Source organism: Macrosteles quadrilineatus, unplaced genomic scaffold (genome assembly GCF_028750875.1).
Source record: "Macrosteles quadrilineatus isolate MER2022 unplaced genomic scaffold, UCM_ALF_1.0 Scaffold_2__2_contigs__length_208266976, whole genome shotgun sequence".
In the NCBI taxonomy this organism is placed as follows: Eukaryota; Metazoa; Arthropoda; class Insecta; order Hemiptera; family Cicadellidae; genus Macrosteles; species Macrosteles quadrilineatus.
The window spans coordinates 38,872,139-38,893,519 of NW_026542595.1; the positions used below are offsets into that span (position 1 = coordinate 38,872,139).

General features: G+C 31.3%; 1 protein-coding gene across 5 annotated transcripts in view; it reads right to left on the bottom strand.

The window, feature by feature from the left end:
* LOC128985705 (glutamate receptor ionotropic, kainate 2-like) overlaps positions 1-17,828 on the bottom strand; it is a 79,379-nt gene extending 61,551 nt beyond the window's left edge. For all 5 annotated transcript variants that reach the window (XM_054405497.1, XM_054405498.1, XM_054405496.1 and 2 more), the window contains exon 1: positions 17,753-17,828. The gene's annotated coding sequence lies outside the window, so the exon portion shown is untranslated. The remainder of the gene's footprint in view (positions 1-17,752) is intronic.
* Between the last annotated feature and the right edge of the window lie 3,553 nt (positions 17,829-21,381).

Here is a 21,381-nt window from a genome sequence, read left to right on the forward strand (position 1 = left end):
TTTTTATATTAATATCAGACATACTGATCCCGAACTCTTTAACTTGAAATTACACCATCGATTTAAGAGAAAGTTTCCAATCACTAGACAAAATGGAGGTTGAAGACAGAGATCCACGAAAAACAAAATGAACACCTTATACCCTCGCCGCAGCAAACCTGCCGTCCAAGCGAATTTCCATTTGGCTGAATTGATTTTCAATTGATCTATTTAAATAACATTAGGTTTAACGAGTACTTAGGTTTGCTGCTACAAGGAAACTAATAAAGTGTGTGTTTTAAGTAAAATAATTATTGCTTAGTATAAAATGAATATATTTGCCAAGGTTGATCAAAAGATATCCATAAACAAGCAAACTACAACGTTTGACAATATTCTCCATAAGAATAACATGGGAATTTTAAATTTACCATTTTTTTTAGTTTTCTCCGTAACCAATAACCGTACAAAAACACTTTGATATACTGAATTGTTTGTTTTTTAAAGCTCTTTAAGAAGGTTTAGAGAAAATTTAGGAAATTTTGTGTTTTGAGGGTCAAAAGTGAGAAAAACCAATTTTTACCCCATAAAACCCCCCATAAAACCCGGTTCCCATGGTCCGATCATGCTGGATCGCGAACTCATTCAAGTTTATCCCGCCTTACACCTTCAAACCAAATTTCATCAAAATCGGATAAAAATTACTCAAGTTATCGTGTTCACGGACACACATATATATATATAAATATACATATATAAAAATTTGAACGAATGGTGTTTTTGGCCTCTGGGGACACCATAATGAAAAAGTAAATCGGTCCCTGGCCTAAGTCTTACCATGAGACCTACGGTAATAGCTACTTCCCTATAGGGAAATTCGCTAAAAAGGAAATGGAATGGAACTCTTTGTTTGTAATGTAACGGTTTTAACAAATCTATTCCAAACAGTTCCGTGCAACTGTTCCAAAAGTTCAAAAAAAAGGAAGGTGAAATACTGCGGTGAGAAGGTCGTGCCAGACCTAGGGTTAACGTAAGGCAGCATTACTGATTCTGTCTTAGTTAGCGAGTGAACTGCAGACGACCGATGAAAAAAAGATATATTAAATGAAAAAAAACCTTATTTGATAAAAAAAAGTCTTAGTACTTATGTTATATCATTATACAGTAATATGAAAGTACAGTAACTTATCTAAATATTTTGGGGCAACATTTGAATGACTGACTGAATAGATAAAGCCACCGACGCGAGGCCTTACGGAAATTTAATTTAGAACAACCAGAACGAAAATAACTAAAACCATTGATTATTAGATAGTGAAATCTTATCTAATATTAATTAGTCAAAGATAACACTTAACTTTTAGCAATTTAGGAAACAATAAGTTAGTAGACTTTCACCCACGGCATCGTTTACCGTCGCGTCGTACTTATTATATAGCATTGCCTACTGAAGAAACGTAGCTTGTAGAATAAACATGTAAATATTTATTTTTCAATCAATTGCGATACATTTTAGTAGATAATTTGTTAACTCCTGCCAGTATTTTCGTAAATACATTATTATCCTAGAAATTGTAGAGTTATAATGTGAATACGGTTTGACTGTTACTCTATGGATGAAAGAGTAGTCGTTCTCTTTGTCTCAAGTAAACGACAAAATTGTAGGTCGTAAAATGTAAACAAATAAAAAGAAGAAGAAGGTAGCTCATAATGTTAATCTTATGGGACAAAATTAAAAATGTTTTTTTAAGATTTTATAATAATTACGGAACAAATATTTTTCAACAACTAATGGTCGCAAGATAAAGTGGTATAGAATCTTTGTGCAACACATCAAGTTGATAACTTTAGGCATTCTCGAGATTTCGATCAACATAAAGATGCATTTCACACCAGTATGAGAATTCACTTCGTTCATTCAATGAACGAGCAAGAATTACCTGAAATAATAATTTATAGAGACAACCTACTACTTATGATCATACTTAAAACCTAGTACTACTTCCTATTTATGAAAATATTTTATAAAGGCATTTCAGAAGTATAATGCCCCCGAATAAAGCAATAGCTTGTTCAGCATTGTCTACAAAATTACCGCACAGCATTTTGAAAGGTTTAACATCTTATGTTTTTTATATGGTATATGAACCCTAGAAAATTTACCCTCCTAATACCAGTTTTCTTAAATATATGTATAAATATTTTAAGTAGTATGGGATTAGTCCCCGTAGCTTTCTCAGGTACTTTAGTTTTGAGTTTTAGTAGTACGGTAGTACGACGGTTTACCAAGACGATTAAGTTTTATATTGTTTAAAATACTCTGATCATTCGGAAATACTTCATTTTATGAAGAAGTTTTGAATATTTAATATATTCAATGTAAAATATGTTCACTTATTATACAACGCTACCACAAACGAATCTCGAAAGTAAACATAAAATATATTGAACCCCCTCCCAAGAACCAATTTTTATACAACAGTATCACAGACTATTTCTGCAAAACCAAATAAATTGTGGAATGAATCCCCCCCTATACCAGACAAGTAATACCAACCAGATCAAGACGCTCAATGCAATTTACAGACGTCCATTGTACAGCTCCATATATCTCGTCCAACATTATTGGTCTCGGTCAAACTGAACATTATCAAGGCCTTCCATCTTCTTTATTTCTTTGTCTTCATTACAAATTTTAACCGAATAAAAAACAACGCAATTTAAAAAGCCTATATAAGAACTTTAAAAATTTGCATTCGCAGTAGTTTTGTAGTGACATTTAACTCAACAAATTCAACAATTCATATTAATATAAACTTTTGTTAGAATAATATTTTTAACTATATATAATACTATGATAAAATATAGTCGTTTTATTAGTTGGTGTAAGATCTATAAACGATTATAAGCAGCAGTAAAATAGTCGCAGCATGTTAAAACGATATCTTAACCTATACAGTTAGAATGTTAAACTGATAGAACGGTTGCGTGCTACCAAGACTTACAATATTCTGTTACTAAATTAAATTTTACCAAACGAAATGTATTTCTTTTACTATAATACGTTTAGCTGAATCGTTAATGAATTAATAATTCAGGGAATGCATGTACTCTACGTCTTTACTAAAAAGAAATCTTAAACATTACAAAACGTACTAAATTACAAATTCCTCCTCTTCAATATATATTTTTTAAAGGAACTTACAAGAATTAATTTTTTTCCCTATCATAAAAAGTGGGTCAATAAAACTTGGCAAGACTTTATAATTTGATAATATGATACTCATACTAAAAGGAAGAAACCCCTATTTATGTAGATGGGTCCGAAAAACCAGGTATTCGCCATTTTGTTTTTCATACATAAACATATGTATAAAAAAGGCAAATTTTATGAACAAATCTCACGGATACCTTTATTGCATTATACTGTACAATTCCATATTAAACGACGGCAAGGTAAAAAGGCCGAATGACAAGTAACTGAAATGTCACGTAGTTTAGTTTTAAAGTAAGGAAAATGGGGGTGAACCCTTATTTTACATCTAAAACGTGATATTTCAACTACTAGTTATTCCATCTTTTTTATCTTGGGGTCGTTTAGTTGCGAATTTTAAATGGTAAATAAATGAGTTTATTAAATAATTTCATACAATTCGAAATTCTTTTATAATTTAAGTCATACAAACTCAAAAGGCTACAATCGTAAAAATTTATGTTGGATTTTTTCCAACGTAAATCTCTTTAATTTATAATAATATATACCAAGTTCCTTAAAGAACGTTTGCAATACTACAAAGATAGTATTGTTCCCGTATAAAAAAAAATTCTAGATATCTGGGTAAATATCCATAATCTGCATGTATGGGATTAAGTATAAGATGTACTTTTTTAAGTTTTACGATGCAAAATCTACATAAATGCTTCTTTATTATTATTAATCAGTTAGTTGTCCAAATAAAATGTATGTAACCAATCACGTAGGAACGATTCATAATATGATAAAAGTAGATTTGAAAGCTTTTAGTTGATTTCTAATCATTGTTAATGCGTTTCCTAGGTGTGGAAGTGTCTTCTGTGTTCTGTCATCTCTAGACTGAGATGGTCCAGCTCTTAACCAACATTCATCATCTTGACACTTAACACATGTCCCGCCAACTCCCCATGTAATATACATTAGACCTTAACGATTTCCCACCACACTGTCATTTTTTTTACAATCTTTCGACTGAAAAATTGAAATATCTTTTGTTGCTGCCAGATTTAAATGTTGGCATAACCACACAAATGATTTTTTAAAGGTTTGATGTTTTAAGGGAGTAATAGTTATATTTTTTACGAAAAACCAATAGTTTTTTATTGTAGCGCCTTTATTATCGCTTATATGTTCTAATTTGCCTATGCTTGGTTATTTTTCTATTCAAACAATAATCAAATAAATTAAACTCAAATATACATGAAATTTAAAATAAATATTCATTTACTAGTATGTGGTATTTTCAAATATAGTAGTAAAGAAAATATTTGAAAAAATAATGTTTCACAGAGTTTGGGAACTTTCTCTTTATTAAAGAGGTATTAATCAAAACGAAGAATACATGGCTTACTATCTGGTGTTCTAGATTTTAAGATCTCTGGACTATTTCTGTAAAGGTAACGGGAAATCTTGCTCCAAAGCCATGCATGGAAAATGTGCAGCATTATGTTCACCCTGTAGTAAAACCTCTTGGCAGGGGTTCCTCTTCGTAAAACGGGTTATAATAAAATTTTATCTACTAACTACGCAATATCGATTAATTTTTATATAACCATTTTAGATATTGGAACACAGTATCTAGGGTTCTAACTGCAGTGACAATAACGTGCTCAGAAACCTGAAAATGTGTGTACCTAAAGATTATGTCAAAACTGCTTACAAATCCTTTTTTGAAAGTGTAATTTTATATGGTTTGAGGCTATGGGGCAGTGCACCAGATGTAAAATGTGTATTGCTACTGCAAAAGAAAGCAGTACGTCTGCTGGCTGATGCAACGTCCATAGACCATTGTAAGCCCATTTTTGTATCTGAGGGCTTGATGACATGTTTTAGCTTATATGTATTTGTGTGCCTATTTAATTTAAAAAGTAAGATAGACAATGTTAATTTGAGAGAGGATTATCATGAGCATGACACTAGATTTAAGAACCTTTTTGATGTGCCATTTGTTGGATTAAGAAAAAGTCAAGTTCAACACAGCTTATTAAGTTTAAGATTTTTTAACAGACTCCCATGTGAAGCCCGAAACCAGAATTTTTCAAAATTCAAAACCAATTCAGAAACCTTTTATTGGCCCAACCCACTGTATTCCTGGAATGATTTTTTTAATATACCAGCAGCATCCGTAAGTACCTATTTTTAAGTTTTTTACCTATTTTTAAGTCTTGACTCTTGATATGTGATATTTATGACTTGCATGTGTAGTTAGACCTTGAATTTTTAGTTTTTTAGTTGTGAAAATAAAGTGATTATTTATTATTATATATTTATTTATTTATTGTAGAAATTTTGAGAGTTTTGTAGAAGCATGTTGATTGATATTGAATTTGCCTTGTGAATGCCTTGTGATCATTATGCCTTGTTTAACTGACGATTCCAAATGCATGTAATTTGTCAAAAGGAAAATTAATATTCTTATTCTTCTTATTCTTATTCTTAATGTAGTTTAAGGCAAAAACAACGTAATAACTTAGCAATTATTTTTGGAAACCCCCAAAAATGGGTTCATTAATATGGAAACTGTTCAGTTGCCCCTTTTTATAAACATAACGGAATTTATACGATGTTTCATATATATTTATTTTAAAAGAAGTATTTGGTAGTTTGTTAGGTTTATTGACGCGCCAAATACCTATAACTTTACTCATTGTTGTAGCTTGCCCCTGAGCTGGTAAGTCAAATAAATATTGTGGTTTACTTACTTTCGTTCAAAGAGTTCAAAGATAGTTTTATTGTATACAACCATAGTTTCGACGATAGTTGCGTCATGGTCATGTAGTCAGCAGCAATTCGTGAAGTATCTGTTCATCGTCGGTCGCTTGGACGTCGTCAATGCCACACAAACATAAACAATTATGCGTACATTGTTACAATAAAATAGGCAAATGGTTCTTGCGGACGGAACACAGGCCTGTGACGGACAGTGTATAATTATTTAATTGAATAGTAAAAATTATAAATTTGGGGCAAATTATTTCAACTTGATATTTAAGAAAGCCATTTAGGCTAATAATTTAAGGATTCTAAAAGAAGATCGGGATATCACTCATTGAATTCTTCACGAGCAAGCAATTATTGAAAAGCAGAAGATTTCCGTTGTCCAATTTGGGCTGAAAACTAAATTTTCAGGTATTTCAATTAGTAATTTATTAACTAATTGAGTATCAAACTATTGATTAGCCATTTCCATTAAAGAACGTTTTAAACGTACGGAAATGTTTTCATCATTTAATAGGAAGTTAATTTCAGTGTTTCCAGACTTTACAAGTCTCTTAAAATCAGGGAATTGAATCAAGCTTTATTAATAAATTTAATTATATCTATTTATGATTTAAGGATTGCCATATAATTCAATATTAGCTATATTTTACAATGCATTTTAACTGAATCCACTTATTATTTTTACATGCAATACTATGCCATTAGGAAGTTTTGTTGATTTTTAATTGATCATATATATATAGTTGTGTTAATAGAGTAACATAGTACAGTATATATGTATATGTATATATGGAATATATGTTTTTCAGGTAATTTAATAATACGTACGATGCTGATAAAGAAGTTATTTAATAGAGTATAACATTACACGTCTGAAACATGTTTAAAACTATAAATTTATTTGTAAATATCATTGATACCTTAAGAAATTCAGTTTAAGATTTAATGCCAGCTGTTGGTGGTGTATTATTTTAAGTGGGCCATCTATTGCAATACAGAGCTCCACGCTGTCTATTAAGATGAGTTGTTGTAAAAGTTTCGGATTGTGCGATTTATAATATTGCTATTTTATACCGGTTCTTTCCAATAAAATTACTATAAACTTGTACTCACCATGTGGTGAGTGTTATTTTGCAAATTTTTTTATTTATTTAATTAAACATGTAACCACTATTATTCTCTTGTTTGGTTTAATTATCTCTATAATCACCATTATGCTATAATAGTTACTGATGATCAGACTTGGGTCGTAAAAATAATCATAAATGACAGTAAGAATACCGGGGAAACAGTAGCATTATAATGTTTCAAACGACATACAAAGCCAATATTCACCTTGTGTCTGAAAGTGTGAGGATCGGGTTATCACAAGCCTGAATGTTGGCGTAGTGCTTTAGAGAATGGCCCTCAAGATATCACTGTATCTCTTTACATATGCAAAAAAATCCAACAGCTCACAAAAGTGTTCTGTTTTGTTTCATTTATGAAATTGCTTTAAATATACTATGTTAAGTTGATGTGTTATATTTATATATTTACTAGTATATACACACTTTAAATAATTACAACAAGAAATCCCCCCCCCCCCCAAAAAAAAAGGAAACCTGTATAATTTTGATAAGCTACCTTTTTATCAATTATATTCCGTAGCTTGTTCATACCATAGAAGTCATTGTTAATTTTTTAGGAAATTAATTATAGACGCATCAATCTTTTCACATATATATCTTTATCTTTTTAATGGAGCATTAACTGAATGCATACGTAATAAAGCTACATAATTGCAAATCTACGAACAAACAACTACAACTTTTGTAAAAGCCGAAAAATACTACACGTTTACTAAAACAAAGCTTTGTTGAGAATGCAAGTTAATGCCTAGCAATTATATAAATTTAGTAAATATTATGTATAATGGAATAAGCAATTTTGTAATAATTAAATATCTTAACTCGGATTCCACTATCGGGAAAATTATAGCTCGAATGATCGAGGGTGAAAAGAATTTATAATGACAAATACTGAGGATTCCTGGCTACAGGAATCCCTTTATTGCGTGTAGTATACCATTCAAAATAGTTTTGAAAACAATTCTTCGCAAGCATATATTTGCTTTGGTAATCAAGTAAATAACAAAAAGAAATGATTAGTAAACACAAAACTTTTTTTCGTAGAGGGACTTTGTAAATGAAAACTCATAATACTATCCATAATGACAAATTGTGTAATAAACATTCGTCTATACCTCTCATACTGTATAACATTTTACAAATAAATTTAGGTAAATATTCGATAAATTTGTCTCTCATAACTCTATATAACTTTCCAGAACTACCAATTTTTTTTCAGATTTGAAATAACATTTCATATTTTTGTTTGTTTAGTTGATTTATTAAATTGTCATAATATTTTTCGTTATCTACTAAAACGTGCAGCTTGGTATTTATATATAATGGCAGCAGAAACATTTAGGTATTTTGACATATGTATAGATCTAGCTAACTTTTACCACTCATAGGATGTATCTAAGTAAGTCGTAAACCGTAAAAAATCATTAACATTCTCTCTATTGGTATTAATAGGTAATTAATTGGTATTAAAATGGTAAGTTACAATGTTTACTTTAAATTATGTAAGCTTGCAGTTAAATAAACATATAAGGTCAGTCCTGGTTAACAGTTTTGTTTAAGTAAGATTTATCTAGAATAAAAAAAATATATAACTTAGTGTAGCACTTACAAGCATTGGTTAAAAGTTAATGAGATTTACTACTTTGAAAGAGAATGAGAATTAGTTGGGGTTTAATTTGGTAGTTATTTTGTGTATTTAAGGCTTACACAAGAAAAGATTGCTACCAATTATAACGATCTTGTTTTTTAGCTAATTTCCCATATAGGGAATAAGCTGTTGCCTTAGGTCTCATGGTAAGACCTAGACCCGGGATCGATTTTTTTTTTCGTTTCGAGGTCCCCAGAGGCCAAACACGACCTCAATTTATATATATATGTGTGTGAATGTGTGTGTGTCCGTTAGCGCGATAACTCGAGCAAAAATGGTCCGATTTTGAATAATTTAGTACAAACGTGTAAACCTACATTTATTTGAACGAGTTCACAAACCAGCATTATCGGACTACGAAAACGGGGGTTTATGGGGGGTGTTATGGGGTAAAAATTGGTTTTTCCAATTTTCGACCCTAAAAACACAAAATTTCACAATTTCTTTCCAAACCATTTTTTAGAGATAAAAAATATGTAGTTTTGTATATTGAAGCGTTATTGTATGCCTAATGGTTATGGAGATATTTAAAGAAATTGTAAATAGAAAATTCCTATGTTATTCGTATGGAGAATAAATAAACTGTTGTAGTTTGCTTGCTTATGGATTAGTTTTTTTTTATCAAATTTGACAATTTTTTTATTTTATACTAAGCTATCAACACATCAATACAAAAATACAAAACACCTCAATACCTTCGCTTTAGAAGCAAACCTAAGTACTCATTAAAATTAATGTTATTTAAATAAGAAATAAATCTGAACATTTTACGGGAATATTTTAGTAGAAATCCAGCCAGGTAAATGGAGATTCGCTTAGTCTTCAGGAGTGCTGCAGCAGGGGTATTTACATTTAAATTAAAGTTAGCTATTCAAAGCTCATTTTGGGTATTAGCAAAATCCAGGTGTTACAATCAATACTGCATTTACTTCCTTTCGTGAGCTTTCCTTCTGTCTTCTCTGATATATTAAAAATTACTGAAAAAACTAGAGCATTTCCATTTTAACAGGGCGTTGTTCAAATTATCAGTGATGTTACTCAAAACCTGAAAACAAATGTTGACTTATAAACTCCCTAACAAAACTAATTGCAGAAACTAGTACTTGCACCAAGTTTATATTGGAAGGACAACTTATCTTTACAACAGTCTTGAGTGTTCGTCTTGGAATGAGGACAACGATTATTTTACTGCTTGACCCAAAACTTTACCAGCTTTATTAGGAATATTGAATACGTATTAAAAAAAACTTCATTTGGATGATGTTTGGAAATGTTAGTTCATATACAATACAAAAATATATGAACCGTATACGTCAATTATTATATAACTTTTTGATCAGCATTGTACGTATTGTACAATTTTACGGAAAGTAAATAAAAAACGTCTTATAACACTTAAAACATATATTTACGCTTATACTGTTACTCACAAGACGGCAAATTTACAAAAAAAGATGTTAAGTGGTGATAGATTTTGACAGATAATTGGAGTGTCCAATCGAAATCGATCACCACTTACCATCTTTTTTGTATATTTACTGTCTTGTGAGTTACAGTATAAGCATAAATATATGTTTTGACTGTTATGAGATGTTTATTTTATTTATTTTCCTCAATTATATGTATGAATGTGACAATACCCACTAAAAAATACAATGATTGGTATTTAACGGTAAAAAGAGCAAAAATAAATTACGTTAGTTTTACGACTGAGATTGAGCCTAACGAAAATTTTGTCATCTCACCACTCAATAATGGCTGTACCTATTTTATCCAAACTTTTGAAGGTAGATAGTTTGAGGAACAGTAGGATTGTTTTAACAAAACTATTCTAATTTGACATATATTTTGCAAATTTAATATTGGCATTATAGGTTGGTTTACGATTTACGAATCAACAATTATAATATTAAATAAACGACTTATGAAGTATGGTTTTGACAAACTGGCAAATTACAGAATACAGTATTGAGTATTAGACAAAATACAATGAGTATTGAGTATCAAAAAATATTAAATTTGAGTTTGTTGTTGGTGAAAATATGTGCAGTGGCCGTCTATGGTAGACACGGTTTTATAGCTTTGCGTAACGAAGTACAGCTGATAATGAAGATGATTTACACGTAAAAGCAATACACGATATGTTCGTAACAAGAGCAAGACTTAGTTCCTAATTAGTCTATTTTAACTCATCTTGTTTATTTAATTTAGACCTATAACAAAAATCGTTCATTATAAAACTAATCTCTTGATGGTAAAGTAAATCCTTTATCATTCTCAAAATGAAGACTATGGCAATTTTGTTGTCTCGTGACCCCTAAATTATAAGCATTTGAAACTATATTTTTAGCTTGAAACCATATACCAGAGTACATTCTAAACGCATTGACTTTAAACAGTGCAATAAATTACTCATTCTGTTGTTTAATTGGAAGCCGGTTTAACGAGTGTATCGTGTTGGCAGCAATTAAGTGCGCTGATGTCGACTAAAAAAATGTTACTCTAATTTTAGGCCATATAACGTACAATTTTAGGATTTGTGATCAAAAATTTACAAATATTACTAGAAGACATACAATAGTTTAGCTGATCCTAGATTAAAAGTTGTTGTTCATCATGATAATAGAATCTTGGATGTACATTACCTCGCCCTTTTATTACATATATGTAGTAATTTGTTTGTTAGAATTGTAATATCGATAACACAAAAGTAATATAGTTAACTAGTGCACCTGTTGCTTGAATTCGAGAAATTGCATAGTATTGCAGGCTTTATTTCAAAACGAATAGCAGTCATAATTTCCGATGACTTAAAAGAGTCAACTCAAAGATAATGTAATCAACCACTCCACTCCATTTATCGAAACTGAAAACTATCTCACTCTGAAAACGAACGCTCTTGTGTCTACTATGATCATATGTTGTAGTACTTAGTTAATACAAATTATATTTGTCTGTTTAAGTAAGACAATCTTTTCTTCATAAGAAATACATTGGAATTTTGATGGTCTTTGGGGCAAAGCCCGAGGACTTTTATTACAGGAATTGGTGAAAGGGGGCGCCTACACAAAAAATACTTAATTTTGACACATCGTTTGTAACAATCCGTCCACTATTAACGGAGGAGTAGTGTTTCGTAGACACTGCCTTCACGTATAAGCATAACAATAATATTTACTACACAGTTGAATGTAATTGATATATCTATGTATTTGTTGTTGTGTATTCTTTTCACTTTATGTTTGCGACTCGGTTCCTGCACTCAACCTTTGCTTTACAGGGACTTAATTTCACAGTAATTTATATAACAAATGATCTGTAATGTTTCTTTGTCTGAATGAAATTGAATTAAAAAAGGATTACACATTTATATATTCTACACAGGGTAGGTATATCATATATTATATTATGGGGTATAATAAGAGCAAGCTAAGCAGTCTCAATGTACCTGTATCGTGTATTACTACTATCAACAATGCCATGACTGCTACCAACGCGACATAAGATGACTGCCAATGATGTCAACAGCTATTAACAAACACCTCTTTATTTCAAAATGTTGTCATGTGATACTTTGGAATTATCTTTGGACCTCCGCGATCCTGTGTATTGATGCTGTAGTTGACATCGTATACGAAATTGGCAACAGTGAAAATTACCTTGAAAGTTTTCCAAATTGCATTTTAGTGCAGTTTGTAAAGTACATTGGACCCATCACATTTAACAACGGGTTTTTACGGGGATTTTCTATAAGAAACTGCTTCAATTAAATTGAAAGGAGTAACATGTTCACGAAAGCAATTCCCATCAATTCTCACATATGCGATTCAGGTACATTTCATCAGCCAAGGATACAATTTAGATCAGGCTGTGGTAAACGTGTGAAAATCAAATTTTACCCTAAGCCTAGCGTTGTCAAAAGCAAGAACTATTTAGGGCTTGTTTTTGAGCAGTTTTTGAGTCAATTGACTGTTATTATGAAGTATTGTATTAATTATTAAAGGTTCTCTTACGTTGTTATGTTATAATACAACTTTTATAGAAATATATAATGGAAAAAGATTATTCGTTTACTTTTTTGTTTGCACCCCCTAATTTTTGGACTTAGGACTGCATAGCTACATCTGCAACCAATAATCAATTTCTCTAACCAACCCCTATGCTACAAACGTCATTTTAAACCATTTAAAAATACTAATAAGCTTAAACAATGTCTTTCATACTAAAAATGTATAAAAGAAGACTTTTTACAATGAGCTGAGTTTGGTGTTCAAGAAATATCTTAGCTTGGCAGAGAGAGAAATGAACAACAGCAAGATTAGAAGAAATCCAGACGATTGTTACGCCCTTTTACCTAGAGCCATAAAGGAGAATTGTAGCATTAGTAGCAAGCTGAGCAGAACAGGAATCCACGCAAACTGTGATTTAGTAATCAATGTATTGTGTCGGTTTTTTTTAATATATCTTATATTGGACACAATGTTGGTTTAAATTAACCCTTTTATCTTTTCTTAAAATCAGTATAGCTATTTTGACAATAATTTTCATTTAAATTTCGATGTTTTATTTGGGGTTTGAGAACACATTTTTATATAGAACTACTTCAAAGTATAGTTTAGTGCTTTTGAAAAAAACTAAACTTCTACGTTTAAACTAAAGCATAACATTTGAAGATTTAAGTGTAATAAAATTAAACAAAAGGAATAAATCTTACTCAATAGTTTTCCTATCATGGATTATATACATGAACTATTTATTATTGATCGTATGAGTAAATAAATTGAATATATATATGTGTATAAACATTTCCTTTTCAACTAGTAAGAGGTCGCTACATTGAGTAAGGATTGTCTAAAATGATCAGCATTGGTAGGTACAGAAGACTAGTGAAAAATATATGTGAGTTTGAAAACCATCCAGTAACTTTGGGTGTTGTGGGTATCAAACTGTTAAAAAAGTAACCAGTACCCTTGGGTGCGATGAAGAACATGGATTTGCTTAGTAATTGACGAGATATGCTGCAACAGACGTGTTTTAGGCAGTTGTAATACTGCCGATGCTTTTACCAGTACGACTGAGGTGCCATCTCTCTACGAAACTGGTCATAGAAACTGTCATATTTTTTGGGAAGAAATACATGATTTTACATTCTTCAAACTTATTTCAAAAACAAAAAATGACATTCTTCTAGACATTAGGTCTAATAACTTGTACGAGTGCCTAAAACGTTCCAGTTTTGAATTTATTTATATGATGACGACCAAATTTATTATTTGGTGGCTTTATATATCTGTACAATTCAAACAAAACGTGTTTATATATCTTGTAAAATACTCATGGTACCATAGTCCAAGAGATGTGCAAGCTATTTCTAACAATGCGTTTGGTTTGATTTCTCGTGGTCATTCAGAAAAAAAATGATGAGGTATGGGTAGCCATTTTATTAGCAAAAGAAATTTGCTTATTGAATGATCGGTGCGATTTTTCTTTTATATAACCAAATCCTTTGGCATGTAGATTTATTTTATAACGACTTCTAATACTGAGCAATTATATTCTTTTGACTCTAATTTATTCAGTAGTCTCCATAATGTTCGGGAAAAGTAAAACCATTTTGAGGTACAAGGTTGGGGGTGGGGGGAGGGTTGAATATGACAATTAATTGCGTTCAACAACTACGTGACTTAGTCCGAAGTATACAATTTAGTATTTTAAAATAAATTTAAACAAGAATGATCCTCTAATGTTGCTGAAGCGAACGGTTACAGACAGAGTTTGACTATTTTTCCAAGGAACAAGGTTCTCAGTTTGAAAATAACCGAATATAAAGATTAAATGAAATTGACATATTGTTTAAGCAAGTCCTGCGAGCTGAGTCCCGATATCACATGTCCACATATAGGTCGGTAGAAGAAAGTGGACCTTTAGGGCGTTATTGCAAGTGAGGTATTATTCGCGTATGGTTCTTTAGAACAATTCTTAGATAAGACCTTTGGAAGCCTAAAAAAAAAAAAACCCACCGGAAAGGGGCCCTTGCTGGTTGTCGTTACTTCAAAAGGTTATCATTAAAACTCAAAGGCCACTAAAACACAAGTCGCCTTTATAAAACACTAATAAATCAAAAACGTTACACAAAAATAGGTTCCTTGGTAATGAAGTCACATGTTTAAAAGCGTTAAAGATTTTGAATGTCTAGGCTTTACCTTTTGTAACTATGCAATCATTCAATTTCAAAAGCTCATGATGGAGACTATATTCGCTTAAATAAATCGTAGATTAATTTTATAAATAATGTATTTGACGCATAATTCACATAGTATTATTGAAACTGTACTGAACTACTTAAGAGTCAAACACTGCTTTCACTATTTAAGGTGAGGTTAAACAATGTTGTTTATGTTTGCACTGTGACTTAATAAATCCTACTGTGATTTGAATGATTACAAAAATATTTTATTATTACGGGCCTATACGTATAACATAATATAAATAATTATTTTTTACGTTTTAAATGTGTAGGAACACACATTGTGTACTACTTCTGATTGATCTGTTTAAAGGGAGTGCAAAACATTATTTTGAATTATTTACTTCTAAGTTTAGCATATAGAATATTTCTTCCCAATTCGATAAAAGAAATTGATATTTACATAAAATAAACCGAAACAAACTTTTTTAAACAATAAATACGTCCAACATTTTCAAGAATTTTCATTTAGCTAATGGCATAGGCGCAAGAGGAGCCACTCTTTGAGAAATAAACAAACGGAAATAAAAGTTGTCATCTTGCCATACAAATATAAAAAATATACGTTTCATAATACTATTTAGAACAATTTAAAACCAAAAACATTTTGCATACAAATTAAATTATTGTCAAAAATATTAACCTATTGATTTTTTTACACCTAAGGATAAAATGTAGAAATGCTACCTCAAGAGAACATGTCTCAGCACAAGCAGTTAAAACCATCCTGAACGTTGTTCGTACTGTAAATGGGCAGTAAAACCCCACTGTTACTGGTTCTGCTGAATTCCCCGCATGTAGGACTCCGATACCTGATGTAAAGACACATTATCTGCTCCAAGATAGTATTGAGAACTTGTTTATCAACAACAATCTGATAACAGTGTTAAAATTATAAGAATTTTTGTATATACTTTAATTTAAATACTAAGATAAAAAACGTAGTTATGAGTGTTTCATTTCTTTAGCGTAGTTTTTATTAACGACCAAAATACTACTAATTTGGTACGTTCATGTATGGCTGATTATGTTGGAGTTTAATTTATTGTTTTATGAGTTTAAATTTAATTTGTAGAGATATTTTTATCTATGCACAATGATATTATGTTCGCAATTTCAAAGAGTTTTATGTTTCAATTAATTAATGTTTACAAACTCCTATCCGTTTTTTATTCTAGTATTTTATTCCTTGGGGTCAATATTTTTTCATGTTTTTGATCAATGTATTTTTGAAATATTTTATTGTAATGAAGTTTTGTTAACTGGCCGCCATACAAACAGAGTAGGTCTACTCAATAAAAGGTAATTTCTTAAAAAAAGATTATTACTTTTAACCGATGTAAAAAATTTAACACGTTTCATTCAATGACAATCGTTTACCTCATTATTAGTTGAGATAATATACCTATTAACTTATTACATTTTATTAATTATTTTTGTAGTTATACCTTGCGTTTAGAGTTATTTGTGTTGTTGTGTTATTATTTTAATATATTTTGAGTTTTAATCCTGAAAACATATTCATTTGAGCGTCGATACCATTGATTTATTAACCACCAGCTTGATTGTATCCATTTCGAGACAGTGAACAAATATTTTGCACTTTAATACATTCAACGGATTAAACAACATTTTTGAAGAAACGCCACATTTCTCATTACACCAATTTTATCAGCTTAGTTATACAAAGTTGGATAATAAATAATACTTCTTAAAATCAATCTTATTTACCCAGTCTTAAACCATGGTGATTACTCTCTATAAATCAGTGAACCAAAACTCCCAAGAACAGAACAGCTTGAGGACGAAATTCTTTTTAAAATCTATAATATATTCATTTATTCATCAATTGGTGATAAAACCGCTTGATACGACTTCCAAACTGAGCTTGATGGTGCTAATTTTAATTAAAATTTGACCTGGGGTAGCGAGCTGGTCCAGTGGTACAGCGCGGAACATCGGACCCTGAGGTCCCGGGTTCAAATCCCGCCAAACCACCAAGGATCTAAGTTATACTGCCGCAACCTTTAATGTGAAAAACAATCCCAGGCTCGTGCCTTATGGCCTAGGAAAAAGATCATTAAAACTGGTTTGGCATGAGTAACATTTTACTGTATTAAAATAAACGTAGGCTGTTATTTTAGTGTACACGATTGAGGATTTGAAAAACTGCTATGGAGTTGTAGGCTCGTTCTAGTAGGGCGTACGCTGAGGCGCATGCGTGTTTTATGGTAGACACCACGCGTGTAAATTATATACAAGTTAGGGCTTATAAACAATATATTATATAAATAATTCAATAAGCTACAAAATAAAATGTGAGAGTTGGAACTATTTGCGGTATGGTAACTGAGTTGTATGTACAATCAACTGTCGAGGTAGCTATTTAATCTAAGATAGTAAAAACAAAATTGGATAAATATTAATATCTATCAATCATTAGATTTTTCTTTAGATAATATCATTAGAGTTTAGTGCGAAATGCAGGTAGTTTTAGATCGTTAAGTTCTAAAATAACTTTGTCCGAGGTATTGTTGACACCAAGGGCTCATTAGTTATTAATGTTAAGTTAAACTTGACAAAGCTTGTCGTTTGACAAGGAAAATAAATAAACTGTTCTTATTACTCATTAGTACTGATTTCTTTTGCCAGTTTAGTAAATATTAAAAACTATTTAATTTGTTTATATAGTTTGAGAATTTACATGTTTGTGTTTTTTAGCGATCTAGTACACCACATATGGTGGCCACATGTGGGGCCCCTGACATACTCACGCGTGTGGCTGGCGGCGTGGTCTGTAGCGGTGCGGAGGGGCGGCGCCGGGACGTTCAGCGACGCCGAGGACGCTCAGCTGACTGAGCCCGCGTCGGCGTCACCCCTAGTGCCCGCCACCTCCACCAGGCGCGCCACCTATCACCTACTGACATTGTTATAGATATTTATCTGCACTCAGGTTTTCCTTTATTCTATCCAATATTTTCATGGATTTGAGTGTAAATATTTTCTGGAAAGGAAGGATTCGAAAATACCGAATGTTATTGATACTAGTGATATTCCTTTCTAGTAAGTACATAGCTTTAATACCACTAATAGCATTAAGATCTTTAATTCTCGGAATTCGGAATAGGTATGTTTGTTAGCTACAAACTTAATTCTTTTACCATATTAAGTTTCATTGTTCTGTATGTATGTATTTTCATTTGAAATGTAACTGGTTTTACACGAATTTACTTTTTATCATAAATATCCTATGTTTTCTATAAGTATATTGATTATGAATTAAATTATGTCTAGTTTTAAATCTACCTTCCAAAGTGTCTTCACTTATCTTGATATTGAAAATCAAAACACGAGTCTCTCAAATAAATCACAAGTGTGTATGAAAGGTGTAGTGTTGCCATATTTATTCCACGTCCCCAAAGAGGTCGTTTGCTGCTTCCCAAGTCCATTATATCCTTTGAACCCATCGGCAACTTTTCTCGTTATTTTTCCCCGGGATCTCTGGAACGTAAACAAAGAAAAGCCATCTGAAAGTTTGATCGAGATTGTGAAGTATCTGTAACTCCTGCATCAAAGTAGTCAATCCATCTCGATTGCCAAAATCACCCAACTTTTCTTCATTGCCTTGGTCAAAAAGTAAAATAAAAAGATAATCCTACTTATTGTAATAAGTAGCTTATGGGGTTTTAAGATAAAACTGAATTGTATTTTTTTACCAAAAACCCGAATTCGAACTCTTAAATGTAAAATTCATGCAATGTGTTTTTATCAATCCATTAACGAAATTCATTGTTCACATTTTGGATATAAATTGGAGGATATAATTGAACATTAAACAACCAAAATCCAATACGTTCACATAATATAACAATATGTTTCCCGGCAAACCTTATTAAGAACAAACTATTTTGGACTAGGATAAAATAGTTTTTCCTGATCGCCTTAGGATAAACTAGTTTGGCCTTATAGATTACAGGATGTAGGTTTGGCCGGGTGGCATTGGGAAGAACCAGATTGACCTGATTCAGACCAGACTAAACTATCACTAGAGAATAATTATTACTTGGATATTCTGAGGAACAAGACTAAATGTATTTATCGATTATTATTGTTACATGACAAACTCGATTGAAATTTTGAATTGCGCAAGAACATTTTACAAGTCATTGACCACTGACAATAGGATGTTTTTTGAACTCTTTCTTAAAGAAATCTCACTCTTCATATTCACGTCATTTTCAGAAATGAATCTTTGGATGATAACGTCTTACTGAAGTCTGAAAAAAATCCAATTGTATTCTTGATAGAAAATGCTGTAAACTTTTAACAACAAAATCATTAAAGGTCAACATGTTTTACAATAATTTAATATAAGTCTTGGTTTTTTATTAATTATTTGCAGTTTTTTTTTACCATCCATTATTTAACATATTTTTAGGTTTTTTTTATGTCATTGAACTTGGGGAGGAATTGAGAGAGCAAAGACGAGTTTAAAAAGCGTGTTTAAGACTATATATTGCACTGAACAAATGTTTAAGCTAAATAAATAACCTACTCAATATAATATACTAAATAAATTAAACGTAAGCTTATCTGCAAAATCGTGCTGACGCTACCCGTCAAAACTAGTTTGGCCTAACAGTTCAACCAGGGTAAACTAGTTTTTCCTAATGCTATAAAGCTTGGGAAAAACGAAGGCCAAAATAGTTTTTACTAGGGTGATCTGGAAAAACTAGATCATTCTAGTCCAATTTTACCTAGATTTGGATTTTTCCGGCAACATATACGTCGACATAAAGGTTATTATTAGATACCTTCGTTAGCTTTTACCTCTCATAGTAGATAACTTTTAGATACTTTTTATTGAAAAAGTAAAATCCGATATTATTGAACATAGTCTAAAGTGTTTTGTTTATAAACTGAATTCATTCCCTATTAGTATTGTAATTATATTATAAAATCAATAGGTAGAATTTGCGCGAGATATTTTTTCTTTAGAAATAAATTGAAGAGGCTCTAAACCCTAATATGCAGATGCAATCTAAAATATACATGAAAAGGATCTGGCAAGTACATGAGGTCAGTTTAAATGTGATACAGAGGAAACCAATATTTGTGTGAGCTATCTTCAAATATTGGTATTGACATAAGGTCGACCAACTGACTGGGACAAGATATTATTAGCCAGACTTTCTCTGTTTGTGTATCGAGGTCATCTTAAGTAAACATATTTTTGTGGCATTGATTTCGTTTTATGTGATGCTACCGCAGTTTTAATAAGGAATTTAGGATATTTGTTCACTTAAGTTAATTAAAATTTACTTAAGCTAAACGTAAAAATAATATAACTGACAAGCAAATTATGAAAACAGTAATAGTATTAACAGCTTTTGACTGCATTTATCATATTTTTAGTCCCACACAAGTACTTTGAAGTATTCGTCGATTAATTAACATTCATTGATTACTAAACAAAGTTAACTTGATAATGAGCTATATATGTTTTTTTCACATTTGTATTTCTAAGTTTAAAGAGTGAAATTTCACATAATTAAATTACTGGAGTAAAGGAAAGGCTAGTACTCCTACCATCCAACAACATTACATACCTACATACAGATAGTTCACATGTTTGAATATAAAATATTGATATTTTTAGAAGAAGCAATTTTTTCCACCTTCTTCCAACATTCTTTATTTGTTAACTTTAACTTTCCACACGTTTCGCCCTAGTCTCTTCAAGAAAACGCCGGGTTTCTACACAATATTTCCGTTTCAGGTTTCTGCTGGGGGCTTCTTCTTTATTCTTTTCCTCTTCTGTTTTATCTGAAGGTGTCTTTGAACATTTATTTTCATTGGGTTGAAAAACGTCAGAAAACTCATTTACAAGATTGGCAAGTTGTTGATCCTTATTTTCTACTTGTAAGGTTTGTTTATACGGTTCTGAATATATCCTTAGCAAATCGGAAAGCGATATTTTGTGGAAATATAAAGGTAAAATCCAATCTCTTCCCAAAATATTTTGTATGACACCCGAAGCGACAAAAACTCAGAGTTTGGTTTTTACGTTCGCAAAGCAGCTTCTACATACACTTCACCAAGAAGGTTAACACAATGACCCGTAAATTAAGTCAAATTCTGCATACTTAATAAAAGATCGTGGTTTCCTATCTGTTTCCAAGTATGATATGAGGTGATTGAAGCGCAGCTACCTGTATTAACTGCATCTTTACGATCTAGTTATTGAGTAAGATATTAAGAAAAAGGATCGGGTAAACATTTTCTGGCTCTCCAATTGAAAGAACGTCCTGTATTCCTACCAAAGACTTAGTACCACAATAGGTAGCTGCAGCATTATTGATAACGATACTAACGTATTCCTTTGACTTACTGGTTTGCTTGG